Consider the following 6016-nt stretch of genomic DNA (forward strand, 5'->3'; position numbering starts at 1 on the left):
AATATCTTTATATCTTCTCTGTTCCGTCTTTTGAAAAATTGAAAATGAGAGTAAAGGATTTCCGGCCTTCTGCTCCCTCCCCTTTTAGTCGCCTTGTACGACACGCAGGGAATACGAGGCAAGTATACTTTCTTCCCTATCCCCAGGGATAACAGCATCTGGTGTTCCCAGACGGTCACCCATCCAAGTACTAACCAGACCCAACGTTGCTTAACTTCTCTGATCGGACGATATACATATATATGTATATATATATATATATATATATATATATATATATATATATATATATATATATATATATATATAAGACTGAAAACAATGAATTTCCCAAATAACAAAATGGAGGCGCCGGGGTTTGAACCCGGGACCTCTCGCATGCCAAGCGAGTGCTCTACCACTGAGCTACGCCCCCAAGAACATATTTTGTGACATAGTATTATATAAAGCACTGAGATTACCACGGCAAAATAGTGTTTGACCGACCGTTGCCGACTAGCCGGCAAAATAACCACAGGGTAAATCTCCATGTTGCTGTCGTGTTTTCCTCTCAATTTTCAACGAAGAAATGAGTTTTACTTTTTTATTGTCGTTGCAATAGACTGGAACTAAGCAATAGACTGGAACTAAGCAATAGACTGGAACTAAGGAATAGACTGGAACTAAACGATAGATTGGAACTAAGCAATAGACTGGAACTAAGCTGACCTGGTATGAGGTCAGAGCCCTCATTATCATCCCTGCTAACTACCGGAAGCAGATTAAGTCGTTCCACAACCGATGTCCGGCCCATGTTAACTCTGATGTGCCCAGCAGTTGGAGGAGGATCGCCAGAAGCTTCTGGAAGATTTCAAGGACGTCTTGGTGGACCTGACCCTTTCAGATAAGGTCGAAAACCCCAATTTATTATGAAGATCTTCACTATAACGTTGGACGAACATACTGAATGTTGCACACATATGATGCGGACAAAATGAAAAAAGAAAAAGACAAAAATTATGTCTGGTGTGGGTCTCGAACCCACGACCTTGAGTGTGTCAGACTCACGCTCTACCACTGAGCTAACCAGACAATAGAAAATTCGTCTGTTTCTTCAATATGAATTAATGAAAATCTTTGCGAGGCAGCGTTAAGAAAAGAGAGATGTCTTTGACGAAATTTACTTGTTTGGCTCCTTCTTCTGTTCCTCATTATCGAAAGTAAACATACTGAAGGATATATATATATATATATATATATATATATATATATATATATATATATATATATATATATTTTTTTTTTTTATACTTTGTCGCTGTCTCCCGCGTTTGCGAGGTAGCGCAAGGAAACAGACGAAAGAAATGGCCCAACCCCCCCCCCCATACACATGTACATACACACGTCCACACACGCAAAAATACATACCTACACAGCTTTCCATAGTTTACCCCAGACGCTTCACATGCCTTGATTCACTCCACTGACAGCACGTCAACCCCTGTATACCACATCGCTCCAATTCACTCTATTCCTTGCCCTCCTTTCACCCTCCTGCATGTTCAGGCCCCGATGACACAAAATCTTTTTCACTCCATCTTTCCACCTCCAATTTGGTCTCCCTCTTCTCCTCGTTCCCTCCAACTCCGACACATATATCCTCTTGGTCAATCTTTCCTCACTCATTCTCTCCATGTGCCCAAACCATTTCAAAACACCCTCTTCTGCTCTCTCAACCACGCTCTTTTTATTTCCACACATCTCTCTTACCCTTACGTTACTTACTCCATCAAACCACCTCACACCACACATTGTCCTCAAACATCTCATTTCCAGCACATCCATCCTCCTGCGCACAACTCTATCCATAGCCCACGCCTCGCAACCATACAACATTGTTGGAACCACTATTCCTTCAAACATACCCATTTTTGCTTTCCGAGATAATGTTCTCGACTTCCACACATTTTTCAAGGCTCCCAAAATTTTCGCCCCCTCCCCCACCCTATGATCCACTTCCGCTTCCATGGTTCCATCCGCTGACAGATCCACTCCCAGATATCTAAAACACTTCACTTCCTCCAGTTTTTCTCCATTCAAACTCACCTCCCAATTGACTTGACCCTCAACCCTACTGTACCTAATAACCTTGCTCTTATTCACATTTACTGTTAACTTTCTTCTTCCACACACTTTACCAAACTCAGTCACCAGCTTCTGCAGTTTCTCACATGAATCAGCCACCAGCGCTGTATCATCAGCGAACAACAACTGACTCACTTCCCAAGCTCTCTCATCCCCAACAGACTTCATACTTCATATATATATATATATATATATATATATATATATATATATATATATATATATATATATATATATATATATTGAAAAGGATTGCAATTTTGCACGTGATCAAGTATATTTTTATGAGTCCACGGGGAAAATAAACACGATAAGTTCCCAAGTGCACTTTCGTTTAAAACTCACATCATCAGGTGAGACAAAAGAGAGAAATATAACAGTCAGTTGATATACAACGAAGAGACGTAACTAGGACGCCATATGGTAAACATGTGATTGTCCAAGACAGACAACAAGCGTATCATAAACTTATTATGTGGACAAGAAGGTGAATAGTTTACAAATTTTATCAACATTAAAGTTAACCAATTTGTATAGACCATCACTAATATTAAGATTATAATTCTTTGTGTATTGAGTAATAGAAGATTCAATTATATTTTGTGTTGGTACTGGAGTTAGAGTTAATAACTGAGATGGTATTATTAACTCTAATTCCAGTACCACGAGAAATTTCATTGAATCTTCTATTATTAAATACACAAAGAATTATAAACCTTGAGGAAGCAACATGGCGGTCAAAAATAAGCTGCAGGAATGAAGTTTATGAATGGAATATCAGTGAGACGATCCAAATGACGAATGAATGAGAGCGTAGTCAACATACAATATAAAAGGACATATTATGAATGGCAGCCAGGCAAGTAACGGCCCAACTGAATGGAAGGATTTAAAAGTTCGCGTTATATGACGAATTTTGATAGATTATCCAAATTTCCATTCCAGTTATGAAACTTAATGGTTGTGTTCAGTTCTAGAGACAAAGTTTAAAGGTTTGTGTTTCAGAGATAAACCACAAAGGATATCGTTAAATTAACTGACATTAAAATTTGTCAATTAAGTGAATCATTTTGTACAATAGCTGTAATTTGACAGAGTTAAAAGTTCGCAATTTTCATTACAATTCTAATTCAAAAGTTTGAGATTCAATGATGGTTTGCACAAGCTTAACGTACATTTAAGTTGTGTGTTTATATGACGTATCTTAAAGGACTCTGGTAAAATAACGCAGCTGGAAGGTTTACGTTCAAATGACGGTGTTTAAATGTTTATTGATGAATGGTAGATTCAAATGGATAGATTTTAAGTTCGCGTTTTCATGAACGACCTTAAACCTTGTGGTTGAATGTCACAGTTTAAAGGTTGGTATGTACAATGTTGACCAGATGGCGGTAGTGTGTAGACACAGCCATACCAGGTCGTATTTATCATCATTAAAGTCACCTTCCTTACTTACTTATGGCGGCGATGAAATTCACTGGTTCTTGATTGTGCACCAATTAACCTATCAGATAATGGTACAATGTTTGCCTGGTGTTGCATATATCACGTCTGTTGTTGAAACACAAGAATGCCAGGTGACTTTGGGAGTGGATGATAATGTAAAGATCAATATAAATGTGGGAAATCTTGAACCGCCATCACCAGACACAACACATGTTTGGATCTGGCGGGGGGAGGGACTTGCCTGTGACGTCACGATGCCCCGCCTCCAGCCTGGCGCCGCTCTGTGTGTGTGTGTGTGTGTAGCCCCTGGGTTCATGTTGGCCACAGTCACCCACCGGCCGGTGGTCAGGTCAGTGGGCGGTGTGTGTGTGTGTGTGTGTGTGTGTGTGTGTGTAGCCCCTGGGTTCATGTTGGCCACAGCCACCCACCGGCCGGTGGTCAGGTCAGTGGGAGGTGTGTGTGTGTGTGTGTGTGTGTGTGTGTGTGTAGCCCCTGGGTTCATGTTGGCCACAGTCACCCACCGGCCGGTGGTCAGGTCAGTGGGCGGTGTGTGTGTGTGTGTGTGTGTAGCCCCTGGGTTCATGTTGGCCACAGCCACCCACCGGCCGGTGGTCAGGTCAGTGGGAGGTGTGTGTGTGTGTGTGTGTGTGTGTAGCCCCTGGGTTCATGTTGGCCACAGCCACCCACCGGCCAGCCGGGCGGTAGTTTATAACTAAGACTGGTAGTTTCACATGCCACTTGGAGTGTCCCTCACTACAGAACTTGAGCAGCTCTTATCCTGAGGTGGAGCAGTTGATCCTCTCCACCAGGCTGGTACACTTGGTCTGCACCAGGTGGCTCCCTCCTGGTCATCCTGAGTGGTTGGTTGCTGTGTTGGATTTAATGACCAGTGACTTGTGAAGGTCATTAGACCAGCCATCATTTGATCATCTGATAAAACATGAAGCAACGCCAAATATTACATGATCCATCTAAACTATTGAGAATGATGAAGTGTGATATTGTTACGTTACGTTATCCAATCTTGTCACTCACATGTTACAGTAATCACGACTACATACATAGTGTTACGACTGATATTACTGTATGTACTGTAGTAAAGTACTGTGGTTATGTGGACACCAGACAAGACCATCATTATGATGTGTCACCAACATGTATCTATAATACTTCTATAACCAGCATGATCATGAAGGTTATAACAACATTATCCTTGTGTCACCAACATGTATCTATAATACTTCTATAACCAGCATGATCAAGAAGGTTATAACAACATTATCCTTGTGTCACCAACAGGTATCTATAATACTTCTATAACCAGCATGATCAAGAAGGTTATAACAACATTATCCTTGTGTCACCAACATGTATCTATAATACTTCTATAACCAGCATGATCAAGAAGGTTATAACAACATTATCCTTGTAGTTGTTGGATCAGTGTAGAGCAGAGCAATACCTGGTGAACATTACTTCCTGGTGGCCGCCATAAATACCACCAGTGTTTATAAGCTCACACATCACCATGGGTTAAGATATGGTGTTAGCCCTCACTGCTCTATATAGCACCAGCCACGGTGGGTGGGCCTCCAGCTTATACCTCACTCCTACTCTTCTATATCTCTAACTTCCTTGTGATCATCTCACTTTGAATAACTCGCTCTTCACATAACAGTTGTTTGTTGTTGTTGTTGTTGATGATGTTGTTGTTGTTGTTGTTGTTGTTGTTGTTGTTCCATGTTGTTGGTTTATGTTCTGCCACTGGACGACTCGTTCTCTGATCTTACCCAACAAGTAATTTGTTGTGTCGAGATTCGTCAGGTGCTTATCATACGGAGTCTGTAACACGTAAGTCTGTCTATCGTTCACTATACTGGATAGTAACCGGTAAAGGTTATTAAAGATATCTACACCATAATCTGTGCCACACAACAAAACATACAAATCACGATATTTGCAACATGATAACATGTTTGACTTAATGACCATCAGCAGGTAAGGTCATCAAGCCGCACCATACATACGTCAGACAGTAACATCAGTTGTATAACAGGATGTATATATGTTGTTGGATTTAAGGGCTATCACCTAAAGGTCATGAAGCCAGAATGTGAACCATAAGTTCAACATGAAATGATCGTCCAGGTCCAGCAGGTAGCTGTATATAAAGCTATTAATGTCTGTCTTGATTACTGACGACGTAGAGGGAAGGGTTTGGGAGGAAGGGGAGTGTGGTGGAGTTTGCTGGAGTGTTCTCGGGAGTGTTGTGAAGAAGAGATAGAAAACAGACTGAAAGGAGGAGGGTAACAAGTCTTTGGCCTCAGCCCAGGTGCTACATTGTCAGTCAAGCAAGACATCTAAAATAATCGCCAGGTTGGTTGGTTATTTGGGCTTGTGGCTCATCGACTGCCAGGGTTAATAAAGTCAACAAGTTAGTCATGAT

General features: G+C 41.2%; 2 non-coding genes across 2 annotated transcripts; both read right to left on the bottom strand.

Moving 5' to 3' along the window:
* Positions 1–343: 343 nt before the first annotated feature.
* Positions 344–415, bottom strand: TRNAA-GGC (transfer RNA alanine (anticodon GGC)). The gene has a single exon. It is a non-coding gene; the product is annotated as a tRNA-Ala (tRNA).
* Positions 416–999: 584 nt separating this feature from the next.
* Positions 1000–1071, bottom strand: TRNAV-GAC (transfer RNA valine (anticodon GAC)). Its single transcript has one exon. It is a non-coding gene; the product is annotated as a tRNA-Val (tRNA).
* Between the last annotated feature and the right edge of the window lie 4945 nt (positions 1072–6016).

The sequence above is a fragment of the Panulirus ornatus genome, chromosome 43, assembly GCF_036320965.1.
Source record: "Panulirus ornatus isolate Po-2019 chromosome 43, ASM3632096v1, whole genome shotgun sequence".
Lineage (NCBI taxonomy): Eukaryota > Metazoa > Arthropoda > Malacostraca > Decapoda > Palinuridae > Panulirus > Panulirus ornatus.